Raw genomic sequence first — 27,591 nt, 5'->3', positions numbered from 1 at the left:
AGGAACGACAATCAACTCAGATGCCTACTGTACAACTCTAAAGAAGCATCGCAGAGCAATTCAAAACAAAAGGCGCGGCATGCTGACAAAAGGAGTTTTCCTCCTGCACGATAACGCTAGGCCTCACACCTCTCAAAACACTCGGGATTTGATTGATTCTTTTGGTTGAGAAGTTTTGGACCGTGTACCATACAGCCCCGACCTTGCTCCTAGCGAATTTCACCTTTTCCAGTACCTGAAACATCATCTTGACGGGCAGCGCTTCAATGACGATGATGAAGTGAAAGCGGCCGTGAACTCTTGGCTGTCGGAGCATGCGGCCGAATTCTTTGAGGAGGGAATTAAAAACTTAGTTGTACGGTATGACAAGTGCTTAAATAAACAAGGCAACTATATAGAAAAATAGGTAAAAGTGTGTAGTATCTGAAAATAAAAGTTTTTTTACAAAAGTTTTTGTATCTTTTTTTAAAAATAAAAACGTCCCTTACTCAAAAAACAACCCTCGTATATGCTTAATGCACTTGTGAATGCCAAATTAGCTGTAACCTTTATCTAACGGCTGGTTACAATTAAAGTGCAACTACTCACATAGGTCAAGTGTTGTATCACAACGAAACTTTGCACATATTCTAATGCATTAACGCGGAACAGGTTTATACTGGAAAAAAATTACTTCCAGTTTTGTCCACCAGGTGGAAATCTGTGAATCCAAGGAAGATATATAGAAACGTTTCCATATGTAATGGTTTAGGAATGGAACAAGCGCAAATGAGAAAGGCATCATTTTGATTTTATTATCAACTACTGCTTCTACCATTTGTTCAGTCTGAGCACCGGGGATGTCAAGAAGATGCTGCATGTTTAAAGGTACCTTCACACTGAAAACCAGTTCCAACTAATTGGTTGTTGTAAGTTGTAAGTTTTGTAAACTTGCAACTGTTGTGAATTCGACAAACCTACAACTGCTGCCAACAGTTACAAAATGTTGACAATAGTTTCAAACTTCTGAACTCAACCCAAAATAAGACGCTAATGGCCCAGAAAGCCTTTGTTACAAAGCGGAACCCATGGAGCCTACAATTCTGTATAGGGGAATCTCTATACTGAAGACAGGTAAGGTTTCAAGAATGTAGTTAGAATGACATATGGGCAGTTCTAAGAACTCTGGAGGCTACTAGCACAACATATTCAACGGAAAGTCACTTATTTTAGAGCTACAGTATCACCATCAGAAAAACTGCTTGTACCTCTTAGATTTTTGGCAACAGATGACAGTTATACAAGTTAAATACACACTCATCGTATTAAACTGTGCCTAGAGTGCGCTGGGGTATCATGAATGTACTCGAGGAATTTGTGGAAGCAGGTATTGTTATTTAACTTTCTATACGTTCTTAACGCATTAGTGCATGCATTTATCGGCACATATTCAGTTCCTTCCAAAAGCAACCGTCCAAAATATTTTTTGATTCAAAACGAACATACTAGATGTCACTGCCTTAAAATTAAAAATGGCTAAAATTAAATTAGAAAAGGTACTTAAATTGAAACTAACGATAAATTTTTTTAATTTCTAATAAAAGCTGAATAACTACTTCAGTAAACCACACAGGAGTCCCCACTGTATAAACACAAAAAGGAAATAAAGGAGACGACACAGCAATGTGCAAGCGCCAGTCATCCAGCTGTGCTGTGTTGTTGCTCACTGACTATAAACTACAAACTCGACGCAAAACTTCCCTCGAATAGTTTTCCAAACTCACGATTTCAAACAACTGTCGACAACAGTTGAAAATTAAGTCAAACTTCGAGCTGAAAACAGTTGTCAACCGAGTTAGTTGGGGTTGGTTTACGATGTGCTCATCAACAGTTGCTCGAAAACAATTCTGGTGGAATCTGAGGAACGTGTTCGTGTATACTGGACTTCAAATCATGTAGAGACCGAATGTGTCTCCAGTAAATGCATGTCTTTTAGATATCCCAAGAGCGAAAAGTCATTTGGATTCAGATCAGGTGATCTTGCAGGGCATGCGTGTGGAAAACCTTGGAAGGACATGTTCATGGAAAGAGGCACTAACCAGATCTTTCACTGGACGAGCCACATGAGGTGTTGCCCCCTCTTAGAAGAAAGTAATCATTTCCACACATCTGCGCTCTTTCAAAACAGGAATCTTATTCTGTATAAGGAGGTCTCGATAATGTGGAGACGTCAAGTTGCACCTGGTTGGTACTCTGGGTGTATTATTTTCAGAGAAGAACCGACTGCAGAACTTTCCGTATTACTGAACATGGAATGGACAGTTCTCGAGATATTGCTTGAGCACTAACACTATCTGGGGCATGTGCTGCGTGGTCAGTTACAGCAACAGCGACCTCGTAAATAAATTCGACCAGGATAGGACGCCTTCCTCTTTCAAGCGTCACACCCAGTTTACGCGTGTTTTCGAATTTCATTATCATCTTCTTTAAATCAGTTAGTGACATCGGGCCTCTGCTCAGCTTTTTCAGTCGGCGATACTCTCTCAGCGTAGCACTGTACTTGCTGCCGTTCGTATAAAACTGTTTCACTAACAGCATAGCTCTCTGTTCTCAATACCCGTAGTGTTACCTTCACGTTATGGCTTTGTCAAACGATAACGTGTATGTCGTACCATCATAAAAACGATGTACAGCACCTGATTTACACCTGATGGCCACAACTGGAACTAATATTTTTCCTCAGCTTTAATCGGTTCTGTATTAACTTATTAGCATATCTACCAAGTTTCGCTGCCATACGATAATTACAGCTCACATTGGGCCTGCATTTTACTATAACCACTCGGTATTCAATTTGTCAGTTCTATTTCGACTGGTTGGTGGATACACGTTAGCCAATGTACTGAATTTTCTTTCGGTCACCTAAATGAGGTATCCTCATATATATAGTCCACAAATATTTACATTAGGAGGAAAAATAGTTCACTTACATAATTGTAGATTTTCCTCAAAATAGCTGTTTGTACATGGTTCTTGCTTCATATTGAAAGTTAGTCGTTAGTGTAACTTATAGATAGAAGCTTATCATGAAAATAACTCCTTGTTTTTCTATTTACATCATTTCGTTCATTCCTAATGGGAGTCTTGACAAAGGAACTAGGACTGTATTTTGTGGTCCTTTTATATAGTTTACCTCTATTTCTAATTCCTGAAAGTATAAAACCTATCATATTAATTTACTATACAACAGTCAGCTTTCATAATGCAGCTATATAACAAAAACCCTTCTTTAGCTTATTTTCTAGTTCTGTCCAGATTTTTTGACATTCTAATTCATTTTTCACTAAATCTTTTGCAGAATTAGGTGTACTTACAATTAAGTCAGTTCTCTTCTCGACCACCTTCTCGACAAATTCATTTTAATTCAACTAGTAAAACTAGTTTCAGGATTACCTGTTACACACAGATTCCTTGTCTGCTCTATTACGTTCTACCGTACCTGGGTGTCTGAGATACGATTATTAACGTTGATAAACTCTTGCTTCAGAAATTCTTTCATGTAAGTCTTTAATAAATTCATGTAATTGCTCATTAACCTCATTTCATACTATCACACTGCTTGTTCACTGCAGTATGTATCTCACCTTTTGAAGTATTTGTAGCTGTCTGTAATTCTGAAGTCTTAGCTTAATTTCCTTCTCTTCCTTTCTAAACTCCCTGGACTATTCGTCTCCACTTTTTCTGTTTTATTACTTAGCTCATACCTTAATTCATCAGTTGTGGTCTTAAATTCAGTTTTTAATTTGCGTTTTAAAGTCAGTTTTTAATTCAGCGTTAGAGGTTTTAAAATCATTTCTTAACTCATCACTATATAGCATCTAATTTCAAAATCCGATTTTCACTGAAACTTAAATCCATTTGAGATGTTTGCATTTAGGTTCCTGGTCACAAAAGAAATGCAATGATAAAAACAATAACGTATAACTAGTCATAATCACTTATTCAGTATTACAATGTCAAATGCCCTACAATAATGCAATACCAATAAATTAATTGTACAATCACTCGATATGTCCACACTGCACACAACAGTAACACAATTTTCACATAAAGAACATGAATGAAAACAATATATTTTATATATTTCTTTATTTAACCGGATATAATTAGGGCCATCAGGCCTTCTCTTACATTGGACAGGGGTTTCAGACATACAGTACCTTTTCTACATCATAGTTTAAAAAATTAGTTTTAATGTGACAATAGTATTAAAATGATTGGAGTGTCCTACGTGACAATGTGAATAAATAATGCTCCAATGAATTAATAAAAATTGATGGGAGTACGTGATAGCTGTTTTCCAATATAGCGAACTCTGGGGAAAGGAAATTTAAGGAGATTGCACCAGCTAAGAATACTGGGGACTGAGGAAGATCTGGTTGGAATGAAGGATATACGCTGAAGAGCCAAAGAAACTGGTACACGTGTCTACTATCGTGTAGGGCCCCCGCTAGCACGCAGGAGAGCCGCAACACGACGTGGCATCGACTCAACTAACGTCTGAAGTAGTGCTGGAGGGAATTGACACCATGAATACTGCAGCGCTGTCCATAAATCCTTACGAGTACGAGGTGTGGAGATCTCTTCTGAACAGAACGTTGCAAGGCATTTCAGATTTTCTCAAGTGTTTCATATCTTCAATAGTCCAATTAGTCCAATGCCGGTGTTGTCGGGCCCAGGCGAGACGTAAGTCATCAAGGGTACACGAGTAGGCCCTCGGCTAGAAAAGCCCATATTGATGATGTTTCGTTGAATGGTTCGCATGCTGACACTTGTTGATTGCCCATCATTGAAATCTGCAGCAATTTGCCGTGGGGTTGCACATAAGTCACGTTGAACGATTCTCTTAAGTCGTCGTTGGTCCCGTTCTTGCAGGATCTTTTTCCGGCAGCAGCGATGTCAGAAATCTGATATTTTACCGGATTCCTGATATTCACGAGTCCGGATTCCTGATATTCACGCTACACTCGTAAAATGGTCTTGCGGGAAAATCCACACTTCATCGATATCTCGGAGATGCTATGTCCCATCGCTCGTGCGCCGGTTATAACACTACGTTCAAACTCACTTAAATGTTGATAACCTGCCATTGTAGCAGCAGTAAGGCCAGACACGTAGTCTTATATAGGCGTTGCCATCCGTAGCGCTGTATCCTGCCTGTTTACATACACTCCTGGAAATGGAAAAAAGAACACATTGACACCGGTGTGTCAGACCCACCATACTTGCTCCGGACACTGCGAGAGGGCTGTACAAGCAATGATCACACGCACGGCACAGCGGACACACCAGGAACCGCGGTGTTGGCCGTCGAATGGCGCTGGCTGCGCAGCATTTGTGCACCGCCGCCGTCAGTGTCAGCCAGTTTGCCGTGGCATACGGAGCTCCATCGCAGTCTTTAACACTGGTAGCATGTCGCGACAGCGTGGACGTGAACCGTATGTGCAGTTGACGGACTTTGAGCGAGGGCGTATAGTGGGCATGCGGGAGGCCGGGTGGACGTACCGCCGAATTGCTCAACACGTGGGGCGTGAGGTCTCCACAGTACATCGATGTTGTCGCCAGTGGTCGGCGGAAGGTGCACGTGCCCGTCGACCTGGGACCGGACCGCAGCGACGCACGGATGCACGCCAAGACCGTAGGATCCTACGCAGTGCCGTAGGGGACCGCACCGCCACTTCCCAGCAAATTAGGGACACTGTTGCTCCTTGGGTATCGGCGAGGACCATTCGCAACCGTCTCCATGAAGCTGGGCTACGGTCCCGCACACCGTTAGGCCGTCTTCCGCTCACGCCCCAACATCGTGCTGCCCGCCTCCAGTGGTGTCGCGACAGGCGTGAATGGAGGGACGAATGGAGACGTGTCGTCTTCAGCGATGAGAGTCGCTACTGCCTTGGTGCCAATGATGGTCGTATGCGTGTTTGGCGCCGTGCAGGTGAGCGACACAATCAGGACTGCATACGACCGAGGCACACAGGGCCAACACCCGGCATCATGGTGTGGGGAGCGATCTCCTACACTGGTCGTACACCACTGGTGATCGTCGAGGGGACACTGAATAGTGCACGGTACATCCAAACCGTCATCGAACCCATCGTTCTACCATTCCTAGACCGGCAAGGGAACTTGCTGTTCCAACAGGACAATGGACGTCCACATGTAGCCCGTGCCACCCAACGTGCTCTAGAAGGTGTAAGTCAACTACCCTGGCCAGCAAGATCTCCGGATCTGTCCCCCATTGAGCATGTTTGGGACTGGATGAAGCGTCGTCTCACGCGGTCTGCACGTCCAGCACGAACGCTGGTCCAACTGAGGCGCCAGGTGGAAATGGCATGGCAAGCCGTTCCACAGGACTACATCCAGCATCTCTACGATCGTCTCCATGGGAGAATAGCAGCCTGCATTGCTGCGAAAGGTGGATATACACTGTACTAGTGCCGACATTGTGCATGCTCTGTTGCCTGTGTCTATGTGCCTGTGGTTCTGTCAGTGTGATCATGTGATGTATCTGACCCCAGGAATGTGTCAATAAAGTTTCCCCTTCCTGGGACAATGAATTCACGGTGTTCTTATTTCAATTTCCAGGAGTGTATATCTGTATTTGAATACGCATGCCTATACCAGTTTCTTCGGCGCTTCAGTGTATAAGGATAACGAGTGCTTACAGGGACCGTGGTAATCCTTACTGTTGCTTTAGAAGATGTGTCATTAACTTTTTTCTGAAGCTGTTGTTCATTTCTATAATATTACTTGGGAGGTTATCCCATAGTCGGGTTCCTGCGACTGAGTAGGACTTCGAGAAATTTGCTGAACTGTGCTGTGGAATTGAAAGGGTTTTGTTCTCATGGGAACGGGAGATTTTCCACGTTGTTCAGACAACAACGTTAAGGTCGAAGAGAGATATGAGAGACAGTACTTGCTGATAAGACAGTAGAGTGGATAGAGGGTTTGGAAATCCCTGCGCTTGTCTCCAAACAGCCAGGAAACCTGTGCATTTGATGGTGAAATATGATCAAAGAGTCGAACATCACAGATATAACGAAAAAAGGCGTTCTTAACCGGTTCCAGGAGCCGTGAGCATTCATGACTAGCCTTACAGGATAACATCGCTGTAATCAATAATTGGTAGTATATGTCTGTACAAGTTTCATTTTCAGATGAAGGGGGAATGTAGGGCATCGGAAGATGCTGATTCCTTCTTGCACATTGCAGTTACATGCTCAGTTCAATTTAGATTATCGTCTATTTTACCTCCCAGACTTTTTTCTGAAGGAGAGAAGTTGATATTTGTCCCAATTAGGGTTAAAGATGGTAGGGATTCACGAATGTCCGACCAGTACCTCTTTTTGATGAGTTGAGCGTTAACCCATTTTGGTTCTGCACACAGATCGGTGTCGAGGTTCTCCATAGCTGTCTTCAGGTTTATAGGTTTTGCTCTTAGATGCAACTGGAAATGATCAGCGTAGACGTGGTATCTGCAATAGGACAAGACTAAAGACACATCGTTTACGTACAATGAAAAGAGCATAGGATCTAATACCGAACCTTGGAGGACGCCTGATACTACCCGCTTCTATTAATAATGTGTGGCACCGGACACAGCACATTGCTGACGAGACATCAGGTATGCGAGAAACCATTGCACTGCACTTGATGAGAAATTCAGGCTACTAAGTTCGACAAGTAAAATGTAGAAGCCGGTGGTGTTAAAGACTTTGCTGTAATCTAAGAAGCAAATCTTGTGCGTTCTTGGCAGCCTTCAGGTCATCCGTTACCATTATTAAGGAGATGTTGTGGTGCGAAGTTTATGAAAACCTGGTTGGTATTCATCTAGTAGGTTGTTTGTTGTTAGTTAGTTTGTTAGCTGATCATGGACTATAGATTATAAGGCCTTGGACTGTGCAGAGTGTCTGTTGATTTTTTGAGTCAGCATGGTAATTTGTGTTGTGGACTGGCAAGACAGCCAATCCACAGTGACGGGTAGCCGAAAGGCACGCGTTTAAGCTCACGCAGGCGTGAGGTCTGGAACAGTTAAAGGAGTTATACTAGCAAGAAAAGTACGTAGCTGCTGGAATACTTAACTTTAATCCATAATTGGTGAACATCGGTCTGACGGTACATGTATCACAAGATAATAGCAAATGATAATGGCGCCTTGCTAGGTCGTAGCAAATGACGTAGCTGAAGACTATGCTAACTATCGTCTCGGCAAATGAGAGCGTAATTTGTCAGTGAACCATCGCTAGCAAAGTCGGCTGTCCAACTGGGGCGAGTGCTAGGAAGTCTCTCTAGACCTGCCGTGTGGCGGCACTCGGTCTGCAATCACTGATAGTGGCGACACGCGGGTCCGATGTATACTAACGGACCGCGGCCAATTTAAAGGCTGCCACCTAGCAAGTGTGGTGTCTGGCGGTGACACCACAATTTGTATAAGAGTGATGTATTTATGGAGGGAGCCATAATTTGATAATGATCATGAATTATAATAAGTAACGTAAGTAGAATAACATACTGGATCATAATTTTTTAAGATGAATCAACTAATAGAAGAAGATGCCTTTGAATTTCAATGTAATGTCAAAATGTTGAACATCATAAGTTTCTTGCCTTGCCACTTGTATATCATCCATTTGGGCGAGAAGAATAGGGGGAGTCAGAAGGGGGAAGGAACGTTTTGCAAATTTGTGGTAAGTTCCTATGGGACCAAACTTCTGAGATCATCGTTCCCTAGGCTTACAGATACTTATTCTAACTTAAACTAAGTTATGCTAAGGACAACACACATACCCATGCCCGAGGGAGGACTCGAACCTCCGACTGGGGGAACCGCACGAACCGTAGCAAAGCGCCTCTGACCGCGCGGCAACGGTGGGGGAAGCCAAGGGAATGGGAAGGGTTGAGGTGTCAACATGGAAGGGGTTGGGTGGATATAGATCTAGGACTTAAATAAATAAATGATTAGAGAACAAGTGGCCATTTTGTTTACATAAGTGATGTCATTGCCTATATAATGGGCTCAGGGAAATGAGCGGCTTGTTTACATAGGTGATGTCATGGTTTACATTCATGAGAGCATACTTGCAAGGATTGTTAACGCAATGGCTAATGCCAAGTGATATCAGTGATTACATACGGAGAACGACAGGCCATTTGTTCTGAAACAGGTACACCACATGCCCCTGACCCCTGTTAGATTTGGAGAGTGACCTTTTGTTTCTATGTAAATTAGATGAACTATTTTGTTAAGATTAACGTATCAGTAAAATATTACGGAGGTAAAATAGTCCCCCCATTCGGATCTCCGGACGTCTTTATCAGGAGAAACAAAACTGGCGTTCTACGGATTTGAGCGTGGAATGTCAGATCCTTAGTCGGGCAGGTTCGTTAGAAAATTTAAAAAGGAAAATTGACAGCTTGAAGTTAGATATAGTGCGAATTAGTGAAGTTCGGTGACAGGAGGAACAAGACTTCTGGTCTACATCTACATCTACATTTATACTCCGCAAGCCACCCAACGGTGTGTGGCGGAGGGCACTTTACGTGCCACTGTCATTACCTCCCTTTCCTGTTCCAGTCGCGTATGGTTCGCGGGAAGAACGACTGTCTGAAAGCCTCCGTGCGCGCTCTAATCTCTCTAATTTTACATTCGTGATCTCCTCGGGAGGTATAAGTAGGGGGAAGCAATATATTCGATACCTCATTCAGAAACACACCCTTTCGAAACCTGGCGAGCAAGCTACACCGCGATGCAGAGCGCCTCTCTTGCAGAGTCTCCCACTTGAGTTTGTTAAACATCTCCGTAACGCTATCACGGTTACCAAATAACTCTGTGACGAAACGCGCCGCTCTTCTTTGGATCTTCTCTATCTCCTCCGTCAACCCGATCTGGTACGGATCCCACACTGATGAGCAATACTCAAGTATAGGTCGAACGAGTGTTTTGTAAGCCACCTCCTTTGTTGATGGACTACATTTTCTAAGGACTCTCCCAATGAATCTCAACCTGGTACCCGCCTTACCAACAATTAATTTTATATGATCATTCCACTTCAAATCGTTCCGCACGCATACTCCCAGATATTTTACGGAAGTAACTGCTACCAGTGTTTGTTCCGCTATCATATAATCATACAATAAAGGATCCTTCTTTCTATGTATTCGCAATACATTACATTTGTCTATGTTAAAGACAGTTGCCACTCCCTGCACCAAGTGCCTATCCGCTGCAGATCTTCCTGCATTTCGATACAATTTTCTAATGTTGCAACTTCCTGTATACTACAGCATCATCCGCGAAAAGCCGCATGGAACTTCCGACAGTATCTACTAGGTCATTTATATATATTGTGAAAAGCAATGGTCCGATAACACTCCCCTGTGGCACGCCAGAGGTTACTTTAACGTCTGTAGACGTTTCTCCATTGATAACAACATGCTGTGTTCTGTTTGCTAAAAACTCTTCAATCCAGCCACACAGCTGGTCTGATATTCCGTAGGGTCTTACTTTGTTTATCAGGCGACAGTGCGGAACTGTATCGAACGCCTTCCGGAAGTCAAGAAAAATAGCATCTACCTGGGAGCCTGTATCTAATATTTTCTGGGTCTCATGAACAAATAAAGCGAGTTGGGTCTTACACGATCGCTGTTTCCGGAATCCATGTTGATTCCTACATAATAGATTCTGGGTTTCCAAAAACGACATGATACTCGAGCAAAAAAAATGTTCTAAAATTCTATAACAGATCAACGTCAGAGATATAGGTCTATAGTTTTGCACATCAGCTCGACGACCCTTCTTGAAGACTGGGACTACCTGTGCTCTTTTCCAATCATTTGGAACCTTCCGTTCCTCTAGAGACTTGCGGTACACGACTGTTAGAAAGGGGGCAAGTTTTTTCGCGTACTCTGTGTAGAATCGAATTGGTATCCCGTCAGGTCCAGTGGACTTTCTTCTGTTGAGTGATTCCAGTTGCTTTTCTATTCCTTGGACACTTATTTCGATGTCAGCCATTTTTTCGTTTGTGCGAGGATTTAGAGAAGGAACTGCAGTGCGGTCTACCTCTGTGAAACAGCTTTGGAAAAAGGTGTTTAATATTTCAGCTTTACGCGTGTCATCCCCTGTTTAAATGCCATCATCATCCCGGAGTGTCTGGATATGCTGTTGCGAGCCACTTACTGATTTAACGTAAGTAAGACCAGAACTTCCTAGGATTTTCAGTCAAGTCGGTACATAGAATTTTACTTTCGAATTCACTGAACGCTTCACGCATAGCCCTCCTTACGCTAACTTTGACATCGTTTAGATTCTGTTTGTCTGAGAGGTTTTGGCTGCGTTTAAACTTAGAGTGAAGCTCTCTTTGCTTTCGCAGTAGTTTCCTAACTTTGTTGTTGTACCACGGTGGGTTTTTCCCGTCCCTCACAGTTTTACTCGGCACGTACCTGTCTAAAACGCATTTTACGATTGCCTTGAACTTTTTCCATAAACACTCAACATTGTCAGTGTCGGAACAGAAATTTTCGTTTTGATCTGTTAGGTAGCCTGAAATCTGCCTTCTATTACTCTTGCTAAACAGATAAACCTTCCTCCCTTTTTTTATATTCCTACTAACTTCCATATTCAGGGATGCTGCAACGGCCTTATGATCACTGATTCCCTGTTCTGTACATACAGAGTCGAAAAGTTCGGGTCTGTTTGTTATCAGTAGGCCCAAGATGTTATCTCCACGAGTCGGTTCTCTGTTTAATTGCTCGAGGTAATTTTCGGATAGTGCACTCAGTATAATGTCACTCGATGCTCTGTCCCTACCACCCGTCCTAAACATCTGAGTGTCCCAGTCTATATCTGGTAAATTGAAATCTCCACCTAAGACTATAACATGCTGAGAAAATTTATGTGAAATGTATTCCAAATTTTCTCTCAGTTGTTCTGCCATTAATGCTGCTGAGTCGGGATGTCGGTAAAAGGTGAATACAGGTTTATAAAAGCAAAAATAAATAGGGGTAATGCAGGAGTAGGTTTAATAATGAATAAAAAATAGGAGCGCGGGTAAGCTAGTACAAAGAGCATAGTGAACGCATTATTGTAGCCAAGACAGATACGAAGGCCACACTTACCACAGTAGTACAAGTATATATATCAACTAGCTCAGCAGATGACACAGTGATTGAAGAAATGTATGATGAGATAAAACAAATTATTCAGGTAGTGAAGGGAGAGGCAAATTTAATAGTCTTCGGGGACTGGAATTCGACAGTAGGAAAAGGGGGAGAAGGAAAAGTAGTGGGTGAATTTGGAAAGGGAGTAAAGAATGAAAGAGAAAGCCGCCTGGTAGAATTTTGGACAGAACATAACTTGATCATAGCTAACACTTGGTTGAAGAATCATGAAAGAAGGTTCTATACATGGATGAGAACTGGAGACGCTGGAAGGTTTCAGATAGATTATATAATGATAAGACAGAGTTTTAGGAGCCAGGTTTTAAGTTTTAAGAAATTCCAAGGGCAGATGTGGACTCAGACCACAATATATTGGTTATGAACGGTAGATAAAAATGAAGAAACTGCAAAAAGATGGAAATTATGGAGATGGGATCTGGATAAACTGAGAGAACCAGAGGTTGTAGAGAGTTTCAGAGAGAGCTTTAGGGAACGATTGACATGAACAGAGGAAAGAAATACAATAGAAGAAGACTGGGTAGCTTTGAGAGGTTAAATAGTGAAGGTAGCAGAGGATCAAGTATGTAAGACGATGAGGGCTAGTAGAAATCCTTGGGTAACAGAAGAGATATTGAATTTCATTAATAAAAGGGAAAATATAAAATTGCAGTAAATGAAACAGGCAAAAAGGAATACAAACGTCCAAAAATGAGATCGACAGTAAGTACAAAATGGCTAAGCACAGATGGCTAGGGGACAAACATAGGGATGTAGAGGCATACATCACCAAGGGTAAGATAGAGACTTCCTACAGGAAAATTAAAAACACCTTTGGAGACAAGAGAACCACTTGTATAAATATCAAGATCTTAGATGGAAACCCAGTTCTAAGCAAAAAGGGAAAGCAGAAAAGTGGAAGAAGTACATAGAGGGTCTGTACAATGGTGGTGTACTGGAGGACAATATTATGGAAACAGAAGAGGACGTATGTGAAGACGAATGGGAGATATGATACTGCTTGAAGAATTTGGCACAGCACTGAAAGACCTAAGTCGAAACAAGGCTTCAGGAGTAGTCAACATTCCGTTAGAACTAATGATAGCCTTGGGAGAGCCAGCCCTGACAAAACTCCACCATCTGGTGAGTAAGATGTATGAGACAAGTGAAATATCACACAACCACATCAACAACAAGATCAGCACGTTAATTTAACTGATCACTCCCAGCCTTAACGTCGCTCGGTTACCGATAGTCCCTACCTGGATTGACCTAACCCTAGCTATGACCATAGGTCTACAGCTGCGTCAAATGTTTACTATAATATTACCATTAAACACCATCTAGGATAGCCATCGTTGGAGTCATGAGGAAGCATGGAATAAATCATCACCAACTCTTCAGAGTCGGCGCCATCGGCATTGGGGTGTAAACTGCACCTAAAAACGCAACAATCAACGATGATCGACCGTGTAAGAATACAGAAGACACTGAAAACCATTGCATTACAGATTCACAATCTTTATTCACTAGAAATGTGGCGTCCAGTTTCAAGTGTGTTATGATGATCTTTCCATTAGAAGAAGATTTCGTATTATTCCCTCATTTGGATCTCTGGCTGGGTACTACAAAGGGACAGGTGACCACTAGAAAATTTTGGGAAACATACGAAAGGCCAACATTCAACGAGTCGGAGCGTAGAATCTGCGTAAATCTGATTATAGTAGGGAAGATAGAAACGGGAACTAAGAACGGAATGTAGATGCAGTAAAAGTCAGAAGATGACGTTCATGTAAATATAGTACTGTAGCAGAAAATGACATAACATGAGAGAGTTTCATTTTGACTGATCGTTGGGAATCGAAAAACCTACAGTGAACTATTTAAGCAGAGTATTGGTCTCTTAAGAATTCAAAGCAATTATAAAAACAGCTATAGATATGCTATACATGTCAGTGTTAACAGTCAGATGACAATGAGACAAGAGAGAATATATGAGGAAACTGAAAGAGTAATTCAGGATATTACAGTCTGATAACCATAGGGAATTGGAACATTGTAGTAAGGGAACGAATAGGAGCCACAAGTGTGGGAGAGTACCTACTGAGTAATATGACTGAGAGAGTAGAAAGTCTTATCAATGTAGCAATATAGCTATTAATAGCAAATATGCTATTAAAATCGTGTGAGGAGGAGATTTAATTGGTAAAGACCAGATGAATTAGACTATGATGAAACAAGAAATCAGGTATTGGATTATAAGGCATATACAGGAATAGAAACAGATTCAGTTCAAAATAGCTCTCAAGAGAATCTTCAGAAATTATTAATGTATGAGGAAGCGGGATAATGAAATATTATGACGTATTTTTGAAGTTCTGTGTGGCTGCAGATAATGCAGCAACGAAGACTTCAGCAGGATTATCATTTGAAGAGGAATAGACGTTCATATATCAGTCACAGAAATTCGATGGAGTAATGTAGCTCTGAAAAAGGTGAGTGTTAAGAAATTGTGGTTAACATAAGTTATATTTCAATTGATCAACGAAAGGAAGGAATTCAGAAATGTTCAGTAAAAGAAAGGAATACAGCAGTCACTTAGAAATGAAAGGGGAAGGAAATCTAAGGAAGTTAAACGCCTACAGGAAAAAAACTGAAGAAATATAAAAGGATGCAGTAGTCGGGAGGACAGATTCAGTATACAGAGAAGTCAAAATAACTTTCGGGGAATGTATAAGAACAGGCGTCAACCTTTAGGGGTTAAAAAGAATCCCACTCTGAAGTGTAGATGGGTGGGTGGTAGAAGGAAAGAGGACACTGAGGGATTCTGTGTGGTAGGGAACTGTCTGTTGCTTCTACAGAAGATGAAATGGTTGTCGAGTTGGGTGACATAAGGACAGAACTTTTCAATATTTTGGAAGACTTGCGGTTCATCAAGGCAGAAAAGTAGACATCATTCTTTAGGAATTTATAAAATTGGTGGCAATGTGGGTTTGAGAGTTAAAATATAGAATCTATAAGACGGGGACATCCATGGGACTTTCGGAACTGTGTCAGCCATATAGCAAGGGCAGTTTTATGAGAGATCTATCGCGCAATCAGTCTGACAGCTCAGACATCTAAGTTCTTAGTCAGAATAATATACGTAAGATAAGAAAAGAAAGTTGAAGAGCTGCTAGGTGCCGAGACAGAGCGAGGTAATTGCAAGTTACGTTTGAAAGTAGAAGCCAGACGTGGATAGTAAAGGCACGTTCGCGGGATTGGTGGAACTAAAAAGTGTACGCCTACGTATGATGGAGCAGTGTGTTTGAATTCCTCAGATAAATTGGTAAGCGTTTACGCTATAAAGAAAGATAAGATAATATACTGGATGTAAAAATTCCAAGAGGGAAACATTTCTTGAGAATGTACGTTTGGATCTTAGCATTACATGTAAGTGAATCATGTACTATGGAAAAACTGGAAAAGTAGTGAATCGAAGCGTTTGAGATGAGATATTAGGGAAGGATACTGAAACTTAACTAGGGTGATAAGGAGTGAGAAAGACTGATGACCAACAAAAATGTCCGTGCTGCCGAAAGACAGCGAGGGGATGAACAAAGTATTCGCATCTCCATAGAATCTAGTGTTCTCAAGCGTTCATAACAGGGTATTAATTTCACATTTACAGCCAATCACAGCTTTCATGGTCTTCTGAAATTCCTTTCCTATTTAATGCTGATGATAAAGGGAACTGATCAAGCTCGATGACATGATCGTGGAAACTGCAGCCTCTTCTATAGACGAAGATTGTACACACTAGGGACCAAAAGGTTTCGATCACCCATGGTAAAAACTGTATGTTTTATTTTAATGTAGTAACACATCCTACGAACTATGTAGACAAACAAGATAAGTATTTTTTCTGTCTGCCATTAGGTACATACAACAGGGTTTATACACGGCGTTCAAAAATTCTCTCCGCAGTGCCGTATGATTGTTGGCCGCGCGTGCCATATGCCGCAGTGAATATACTCAGTGAAATACAAGTTATTAATTTATTGAATATTCGTTTTTACTTACAAATTTTCACATTAAATGTTGAAAGTGTCCCCCCTGTTGTTGAATGTACAATTCAATTCGTCTAATCATGTTTTTAAACACAAGCTGTAACATTTCTTCTGTAACAGAAGCAGTGAAAGTGGATATTGCAGTTTTCATTTCATCGATGGATTTTGGACGGTTTTTATAGACAGTTGCTTTTTCTGCACCGCAGAAGAAAAAGTCAGGTGGTGTTAGCTCAGGCGATAGTAGAGGCCAAAGTCCCTGTGAACTTATGCGATCACCAAAAATATCAGCAAGCAGTGACACTGAAACGCGAGCTGTATGCGCAGTTGCACCATATTGTTGAAAATAACCATTCAGTATTACACTTAACAGAAGTTCTCCTATGAACGGGTACAGAATATCACTCCAGTATTGTTCTGCGTTTATTGTTTCGTAGAAAAATGTGGGACCCACAATCCGACGTCTAGAATTGCAATCCAAACTCCTATTTTCACAAAATGAAGTGGTTCCTCATGAATACACAATGGATTTGCAATAATCTTCATACGAGAATTTTGCGAGTTCATGTACCGAGATAAATGAAACCACGCCTCATCAGTGAAAAACTTTTCATTAAGAATATCCCTTCCATTTTGTTGAACAAAATTTTTGAACCATTGACAATAATGCAGCCTCTTGCTATGATCAGTATTTTTCAGTTCTTACACGATTGTCACTTTGTATTGGAAAAGTTCTAATTTTTTCCTTACTGCTGTTTGGGCCGTTCCGACACTAGCATCGATTTCCTGGGCGAGTTTGCTTAGTGACTTGTTCGGGCTCATTGACATTTTATCGGAAATATCGAGCAGTATATGCTCAGACGAAACGCTAGGACGACCACTTCTCACAAGGGAAGCTCCCCATCGCACCCCCCTCAGATTTAGTTATAAGTTGACACAGGGATAGGCCTTGAAAAACTGAACACAGATCAATCGAGAAAACAGGAAGAAGTTGTGTGGAACTACGAAAAAATAAGCAAAATATACAAACTGAGTAGTCCATGTGCAAGGTAGGCAACATCAAGGACAGTGTCAGCTAACTGGCGCTGTGGTCCCGTGGTTAGCGTGAGCAACTACGGAACGAGATGTTAGTTCAAATCTTCTCTCAAGTGAAAAGGATAATTTTTTATTTTCAGATAATTATCAAAGTTCAGTCACTCACTCATAATCAACTTCGCTCTCCAAAATTCCAGGACATGTTCAGATTTGCTTGGGCATATACAGGATTTGACGGTCTACGCACGGAAACATTTGAAAACGTAAAAAACATATGTTTTGACAGAGCACAGAGAAAACTGTGCGACTGTGAAACTGTTACGTTCATTTGTTGCAGTTTATGTGACAAACTCTTACGTTTTCAACACTTTTTGGGGTGTGATTATCACATCCACAAGAAAACCTAAATCGGGCAAGGTAGGAGAATCTTTTTACCCATTCGTCAAGTGTGCAAGTTAGGTGGGTCGACAACATATTCCTGTCATGTGACGCACATGTCGTCACCAGTGTCGTAAAGAATATATCAGACGTGTTTTCCTGTGGAGGAATCGGTTGACCTATGACCTTGCGATCAAATGTTTTCGGTTCCTATTGGAGAGGCACGTCCTTTCGTCTACTAACCGCACGGTTTTGCGGTGCGGTCGCAAAACACAGACACTAAACTTATTACAGTGAATAGAGACGTCAATGAATGAACGGACAGATCGTAACTTTGCGAAAGTAAAGAAAGTAAAATTTTCACTCGAGGGAGGACTCGAACCAAGGACCTCTCGTTCCGCAGGTGCTCACCCTAACCACGGGACCACGACGCTCATCAATTCACACTGTCCTTGATGTTGCATATCTTGCACATTGACTACTCAGTTTGTATAATTTGCTTATTTTTTCGTAGTTCCACACAACTTCTTCCTGTTTTCTTGATTGATCTGTGTTCAGTTTTTCAAGACCTATCCATTGTGTCAATTTATAACTAAATTTGAGGGGGGTGCGATGGGGAGGTTCCCTTGTCAGTGCATCAGTCACTGAAAACGTACTTCCAAAGTTGTTAATCAAATGTCGCACAGTATAGCGATGTGGGAGTGTTGTCTCCGGGAAAACTGAATTACATATTTGACCAACTGAAGCTGTGTATTTACCGCCAGCTTTGAACACTTGTTCGAATAAAAACACACGTTCTTCAATGGTTAACATTTTAACAGTGACAAAAACGAAACTAACGAACTAAACTTAAACGTTGACATCAACACGTAACGACACACACCAGCGTCACTACTGCCGCTGGTTGAGACAAACGAAACAGTGGAATGTTGGGAGAGTCCACTTGAAGGGAAGTAACCCAGGCAGGCGAGCAATCATACGGCACGCGCGGCTAACACTCATACAGCACTGCGGAGAGACATTTTGAACACCCCGTATTTTAGCGTCTTCAAAGTGTCCACCCTTTGCTTTCAGAAAACCTGCTCAAAAGCTTGGCATTGTAGAGATAGGATTTTGTAGTGTTTTTGCAGATATTGCAATCCAACACGTATGTAAGTTATTCCAAAGATCTTCAACATTAGATGACCTCACTTATCTGATCCCCTTTCCAATTTCATCCAATAATAGTTTAATGGGATTTAAGTCAAGTGACCGATTTGGCCAAATCTTATTCTTCAGTTCCCCACATTTCTCTTCTTTATTTAGAAGCACATTTGGGATCATTGTCCCGCTGCACAACAAATCCACAACCAAATATGTCCCTTGCCATCTGGAACTCCATTATTGATCGCTATCCTGTGATTTCCTTCCGTCTTTAATTTTCCATTAATTACCACCCGCGGAAAATCCCCATGCTTCACCGTTGGTGTCAGACACAGGCTCTTCATACGTTCTCTACGAAGTCTTCGAGCAACAGTTCGACGATGGCCTCTAAATACTTCAGACATAGATTGTTGCGTGAATAAAACTTTGTACTATTGCTGCAGCCTCCAGTTTTAACCTTACTGTACCCATTACAATTTTTAACCTTTTTTTGTTTGCGTAATAAAGGCTTTTTGGTCACTGTGCAGCCCTTTAAACCTTGTTCAGAAAGACGGCGTTGCGCTGCTGAGGCAGAGATTGAAGCTGCTGGCAGGCTATTTACTGCCTCTTAGACTTCAGGGACAGTACGAGTTCTCTGGCGTCAACTCGGTACACGTATGTGTTGATCTTCCCTGCATGACGTCAGTCGGTGTCTTCCAGATCGCAAAACACTTGCAATGGCACCAGTTTGCTTGAACTGCTGCAAGGTATACACCACTTTGGATTGAGATATCCTCACTTTTGCCTTACCAGAATACTCTTCCTGATGCAGAGCAACAATTACAGCACGTTTTTGACTTCCAGTCTCTTGCTTCAATTCCATTCGGAGGTATGAACCTGAACACGTATACACGCTGCTAGATGCACACGACGTGGTGTAAAGTAATTAGAACTGGTTGCAACACAGACAGCTGAAGGAATGAGGCCTATTCCAATGGAGCCATCTTAGGTGAAGGCACGTCAGTGTTGTTATGGCTACTCAACAGCGCCGCCCGCATCTCGTGGTCGTGCAGTAACGTTCTCGCTTCCCACGCCCGGGTTCCCGGGTTCGATTCCCGGCGGGGTCAGTGATTTTCTCTGCCTCGTGATGGCTGGGTGTTGTGTGCTGTCCTTAGGTTAGTTAGGTTAAAGTAGTTCTAAGTTCTAGGGGACTGATGACCATAGATGTTAAGTCCCATAGTGCTCAGAGCCATCAACAGCGCCCTTCTGTGCGAAAAATTATTCAAAAACGCAACAGATGCGCTTGGTCTTTGCATGTTTATACTTGTTTTATTGTCAGAAAGGGATATGATAGAATTTTCAGAACGAAATCCATATTAACCACAAATTCATAGTTGTGATAGGTGACCGAAAACGTTTGACCGGTTAGTGCAGAACCGTGTGTCGTTTGGACAAGTGGTGTCGTTGCGCGCACAACTTTCTTCACGCCTCTCTTTGCTGCCGCTTGCAGGATAGCTACAACAACGGTCGTCGTGCTAACAGTCAGTGGTGTTTCAGGCATCGCTCCACTGTCTCTATGGATAATTATCTTGCTGAAGCCAACCCCATTTAAGGAACAAAAAAATGTGGTACGGCTGTGCGATCTCGAAGGGCCGAACGAAAAAACTATGTACTTTCAGGAGATAGTCGCGTGACGCCGGTTAAGAATTGCATGACGTTCAATAGGGACACCCTAAAAGTACCGATTACTTATTCGCATGGCAGTCGTGACATCCAGACCAATGAGATCGTAAGATAGGTAAACTGCAGTCCCCGTAGGCCACAATCATGCCACTGTCTAACTCAGACGTATGCTGGTGGATGTCTCATTTTACACGAGGCATAACACGATTTTCTCACAAACAACCAATGCGTAATCTATTGTTAGATACAGGGTGTAAATGGCGTTACGTCTATCTATTTTGTATGTTTGCGTCGTAATGGTAATAATTTGCATATCCAAAAATTTAGTACATCTCAAGCCAATATATCATAGGCAATAGTATGCTACACAATTAGTCTGCAGAAGCGTTATCCTGTAAGAACGAGAAATCAGTGTTTTCTTTGCTACCTAGAGTACGCAGTAGTTTTCTTTATTTTTTTATCTATTAATATTTTGTCACAACCTGTTTCCAAATTTGTGATGCGCATTTTGAAATATTTTATACACGTTTGACGAATACAAGGTGTTTTAAGCCGTTTAGGTCAAATTGAAACAGGCGATATTGGGGTCCACAACCGACTGTATTGAGATAAGTAACCAATGGTCGGAAATGCATATTTATTGTGTCATGGATATGCACAGCGTACACTGCATAACAACAACAGAGTTGATGATAATTTTTCAAAGTGCCGACCGCCATCCTTAATGCACGCACAGCAACGGTGCATGAATTCTGCCTCACTCATTAAAAGACCCCTTGTGTCTGGTACCAGGAGATACGCAGCTTGAACCTTACCAAGCAGGTCTTCATCCGTTTCTATGAAAGTTTCATACCCAGAATCTTGACGTTACGTAAGAGGAAAAAGTCTAGAGGTGTGAGAACTGGTGATCACAATGGCCATGGGACAGGACCTCCAAATGGTTGAAACGGCTCTAAGCAATGTTGGACTTAACATCTGAGGTCATCAGTCGCCTAGACTTAGAACTAGTTAAACCTAACTAACCTAAGGACATCACACACATCCATGCCCGAGGCAGGATTTGAACATGCGACCGTAGCAGCAGTGCGGTTCCGGACTGAAGCGCCTAGAACCGCTCGGCCACAGCGGACGGCCAGGACCTCCCCTTCCAATCCAGCGATGAGTGTACTTGTTCTGCAGATGCTTGCGAACAGTAACATCGAAATGGGCAGGTGTGCTGAAACCAAACGCTATGGTGGACAATAGGGAGTACAGTCTCCAGGAACTGTGGCAGCACCTCTCGCTGGAATACAAGATAACGTGGACGAATCAAACAGGGAGGCAGCAAATAAAAGTCCTCTTAGATGATATTGGACAAAGCCTACCCTTATGTAGACAGAGAATTGTTGGCCCTGGAAGCAAATGTGGGTGTTGTATGTATTTTCTTCACTCCAGACATGACGGTTGCATTTGTTAAAAACACCATCACGGGTGAATGAAGCCTCATCCGTGAACAATACTAACTGTACAAAGTTTGGCACTACAGCACTGCGGTGGATAATCCATCGACAGCAGTGAACTAAGAGCTCAAAATTGAGCTTGCACACATTATATATGATAAGGGTGTAATACTGGCTGCACCAGTACTCTTCATACTGTATCCTTCGAAGAGCGCCTTTCAAGTTGATGTGCGCTTATTGCGGTGGTGGGAGGGGGTGGGGGGAGGGAAGGGGGAGGGGAATCGGCCACACGATCCGGCCACAGGATCCAATAGTATCTCCTCAAAGTCTGGTATTCAGACATGTTTTTGATGTAACCTTGGCCAGCTCTCTGTGGCGTGAACGACTTCATCTCCCGAAAAGTGCTATTCACGGGGATAAACTTCTTCCAATGACGCCCTTTGGGAAAGCATTATCCATACATGCGTGCTACATTTGGGGGCGCTACTTCATGTCGAACCGTACACCAAATGCATGTCTGACAAGTCTCGGGACGCGTAACGTACCATATTTGACTATGTGTCATGCGCTGTACACAGTAACACATCTCCCCCATGAACACATCAAAAGCAGTCTGATGCAATGGACAACTCGCTCCACGGATAGTAGTGCGTGTGTGCGGCACGCGCTAAGTTGTGTACAATATGTCTGTTTGGAGATCAGGGATGTACGCTGTTTATCACTCGCTGCCTATTCCAGTCTACAACAGACGCCAGGGACCTTCGCGAGAGAGCAGCAGAACTGTATGCACCATTGCAATGCATTCATTGAGACCGGCGTTCGTGGCTTTCAACCTTCACTATGAGCTACGTTGTTGTTAAGCGGTGTACGCTGTGTATGTCCATAACATAATCAATATTCATTTCCGGCCACTGGTCTCCAACTCAATACAGTCGATTGTGGGCCCACTATCACCCATTTCAATTGGACCTAAACGTTTGAGACACCCTGTATGCATGCTCCAAGCAGACTACTGTCAAAGCGGCTGGAGAGAAAAGCGTTGCCGATAAAAATCAAAATACGTTGATCCGTAATGAAGATTTGCTGTCGCTACCACCTTTGGCTAGCAGACATCAAAGAGTTTATTGCGTCTAGCACGTCAACAAGTAGGAAGATTTCAATTTGAATCCACAAATCATTGAAACGATCATTAAGTCGTCGTATCACATTTGGTATCGGAGATGGAATTGGTCTAAACTTAATGTCGACTTTCGCCAACGTTAGCAGCGACCAGAAGGAAATAAATACCGGTCGATGTCGTTTGCTTGCTATCTATTCGGCTGTTCTCATCAACCATCGTCCACGGAGTCTACCTGGAGTGCGCGACCATTACCATGTTAACAACTCCATTCGACAACAGCGTAAGTTAAAGTTACCATAGACTGTGGAATAAGAAATGTTTGAACATTGATTGATGTTTTCAGGATGCTTCGGTAAAAACAAGAACCAAGACGCAGCAGAAGAGGAAGCGTCGTTGCTGACCATCGATAGTTCTGGAGACAGCGAGACTACAGACACGTCTAGCAGTCAGCCATGGCTCCCTAGGATTGCGAGCCAGCACTCACAACGTCATCCAGAGCTTACCGACAGTATGTTCAAAGGTATATCTTTCAGCAAATGACGCTGCTGCCGTGTTCTGAAACGTTAACTCACGTAAACATAATAGCAAATACACTGTCTATCGTACATCACCTCCAGGGTTGAAGTCCTGCACAACACTGACACAGCTGAGACACAGCATTCTAGTTTTTCATTTTCGTTGACTCGCCATGAAGAGGAAATATTACAAAGTTAAACGAAACCAACCCTGTCTGTGTTCTACATACATACAGAGAATACCCAAGTACGAGTACGGCATATTAATGAAGAGATCCATCAAACTTCGGAAGGTCATTACAACAATCTCGTTTTTACCAAAATACGTAGAAAATTTCCATTTCAATCAAGAATACAAACATTCGACTAGTGGACACGGAACTCCAAATACCTCTCCTGAAGGTCGTCAGATGATATATTAACAGTGACAGTGAAACACGATGAATAAGCATCGCTCCAGCAGTGACAACATCGTTCTGTCCCGCGCTGACCGCTAACCGCCTACCGCCAAGTAAGCCCTGTCTAGCTGCTCGATTCTGTTTATTCTCCGCGTTTCACTGTCCCGTTAATACGCATGGAGAAAATGGATATCCGATAATGGTAATTGGTGAGTGCCCTATCTAAGGGCTACGTAAAATTCTGTTTTAAAAATAATGGTGTTTGTAATGGGAGAGTAACCGAAGCTCTCTGTTCACACTGGGAGTGGCATGAAAGATATGATAGGCAGTAATTGTTTGGGCTGATTCCAGCTACACAGTACAAACATGAAATTTTAAATGTCTGCCGTAACACCACAATTCCTCACATGCTAGAAATACGGAAACGTCCCTCACAAAATTTCGTCCTATATACTAGCGTGCAGGAAGTCGAGGGTTCGATTGTGGGTCGAGGTTCTCTATTTGCCAATTTCGTTCTAGCTATAATACTGTAGTATACACCATCTCTTCAGCCACAATTATCCGATATTTACATAGTATAGTGCTTTGTAACGCTGAATGTAACAACAGCATGGTCAGACAAGTCAGAAACAGACGGCTGAAACAAATGACCTGTCATAGGACAGAATAACTACAAAAACAACATCAATTTTGCGATGCTAAAGATAACTGCACAATTAAATAACTCAGCATCTATTGGTCACTTATACTACTTGCAGTACGTCCGCTCAAATGTAACAGATTAGTAACCCGTGAGAATAGTAATTTCTATATCAATAACCGCATGGCTTTACAAAAGAATACGTTGTTCTCATAGCAGATTCTCAAAGTGACCCCTGCAAGTCCAAATATTGCGCGATCCACTGGATCATACAGCTGGGGACTTTTCGCAACAAGGCTGCATGCACAGATACAAGAGCGGCATGAACACGCGCTATCAGTTCTTCGACGGCGGAGTAGAATACACGTGCTTTTCATGTGTACCCACAGGAAGAAATCCAGGGGATTTAAGTCATGTAAACGCAGAGGCCAAACAACTGGATCTCCCAACCGAGCCATTTGCGTGGAAATGTTCTGTCTGAATTCAGTCCCACACTATCGTATTAAAAGTATAACCTCTGCCGAACACGATGTACAACATCTTCCTGAGCGTCAGGCAAATAGTTTGAGAAGAATTGGTACCTACATACAGTCAACCGGTCAGCAACAGGTAGGAACCTAAATTCCTGTCTCCCAATATTCCTAACCCGACGACGATGTCAAAGCGAACTTGGTATCCGAGGTCGCCGATGCCGTATAAATATGTCATTAGTCGCGGCGGGCTGCTCCACCTAACAGGCGTCTCGTCTCTTATAGATTCTGTTCTGCGTGATACATCCCTACACTACTAATTGTAAAGTGTTCGGTTTCGAAGTACACTATTACCCTGTGATGTTGCCACATTTCCATCGATAATAATAATAGTAACACATGGAAGTACTTGCGAAACGGCATGCGCTTATCAGACTCAATGCTGAAAGGCATAATTCGTGGTTCCATGGTAATACATACAAACGGTAACCATGTTTAGAAATTGTTTGCAAAACGCTTTCCTAGCCCTGCTGGTGACGTACGACCTTAGCGAAATGTAATGGACCTGATCGTGGCAAGACTAATAGTTGGTACTAATCAATGGGACCACTGGGGGAAGCTATACATAAAGCAAGTTTGGAGACCAGTACATGCAGTGTTGCAAAAAATTCGCGTCCACGACGTGCAAAAGGCTTCTTTAAAAGCTGACCACTAAAAACAATTGTACCCCCATTTCTGTTTTCGTAGTATGTAAGAGCCAATGTTTTGCAGAAGACCCATTGTAATCACTGTATGATGCTTAAGACGCCAGATACTGTATTACGAAGACTGCATCAGGAAATAAAAACAAATATGCCTCGACTCAGAATGGAACCATCGAACTCCTGCATGCGAACCCAGAGCTCTACCCGGTGCATCAACTGCACACCTCAGTTCCACATGCTGGCAAAGATGACAGTGTTGGCAGATTGTTTATCTTTAAGGTCCGTTTACTGCCGCAAATCGGAAATACGAGCATGACGAAATTTTGTGAGAGACATTTTTATATTGCTAGTACGTCGGGAATATATATATATATATATATATATATATATATATATATATATATATATATATATATAAAAATTAGTAGGAACCAAAATTATTAAAGTTGTGTATGTCGACAACGCGCCATTTTTAAATTACGGATACTTGGCGCCACGTTCTCAGACTGGTCGTGAGATTGCCCTGCTGCCGTCCGTAGGTTGACCGCCAGCGCTATGGTTGTCAGGTCACATGGAGAAACGTACATCACCCCATCACTGCCCCAACGTGATATGCACACGTGTCTTATAAGTCTTGCTGTTTGTCTCTACCTCACGTCAGAGGCATTTACACATAAGCTTCGCTTCGGAACGCACACACGTCACCTGCGATTTAGTGATACAGTGATACAGTTTGAAGAACAACGAGATATTGCTATTGTTTATGGACTAGCCGACAGCAATGCGCATAAAGCTCGACGGTTGTATGAGGAACGGTACCCAGGAAGACGCCACCCACACCCGCTAACGTTTACAGCAATTATCGGTGAATAGGCCAAACAGGCTCGTTAGCGGGACATCATGGTGATGCTGGAAGACCTCGAACACGATGTGATGCTGCATTTAAAAAGACTGTTCTCGAGCGCTTCGAGGAAGCACCTACAACAAATACTCGAGCGGTAGGACACGACATGGGGTAACTCATAGGTTAGTGTGTGAGGTTTTGAGGGATGACGGCCAGCAACCATTTATTTTCCACCCTGTCCAAGACCTAAATCCTGTGGCGGACTATGAACACAGGCTAACGTTTTACCATTGGTTTCTGTGCACAACATCCCCCGCCTATGTGTTGTTTACCGACGAGTGCACCTTCGATCGCGATGGCTTTTACAACAGTCGAAACGTTCATTACTGGGCAAGGGGCATCCTCACGTCACGTACGTCCACTGACACCAGGGACGATTTTCGCTCAACATTTGGGCAGGAATTGTGGGTGACCGTCTTATTGGACCGGTCCGTCTGTCTCCTCGATTTACCGGGGCAAATTACCTTTACTTTTTTGCAAGAAACTCTACCCGGCCTGCTGGAAGATGTTTCCCTGGACATACGGCTACGCATGTGGTTGCAGCATGATGGGTAGCCCGCACATAACGGTAGTGCTGTGATATTTAAATGAACTCTTAGACGGCTGGGTAACTGGCAGAGGTGGTCGCAGGACATGGCCCCCGCGGTCACCAGACCTCACGCCACTGGAATTTTTCCTGTGGGAATTCTTCAAGATTCTACGAGGGTTGACTGAAACGTAATGTCTCTACCTTCGTAACTCTTCAACAGTTGGCAGCATTGGTATGCGACAGGTACTGACTTGTTCCGTATCCTCTTCTCTACAGCTCCAGTTGGCGGGAAGCCCTAGTATAGAACGGTTGTGTTGTTAAAATGTGAAGTATGGAAGGCTGTGCAGACGGTCGGTCAATGCGATTTCAACAACGTGCAGTCATTGAATTCTTGACAGCAGAAGGTGTCACCCCAA

Source organism: Schistocerca serialis, chromosome 1 (genome assembly GCF_023864345.2).
Source record: "Schistocerca serialis cubense isolate TAMUIC-IGC-003099 chromosome 1, iqSchSeri2.2, whole genome shotgun sequence".
Lineage (NCBI taxonomy): Eukaryota > Metazoa > Arthropoda > Insecta > Orthoptera > Acrididae > Schistocerca > Schistocerca serialis.
The sequence above is the reverse complement of the archived record's forward strand: the minus strand, read 5'-3'. Positions refer to the sequence as shown.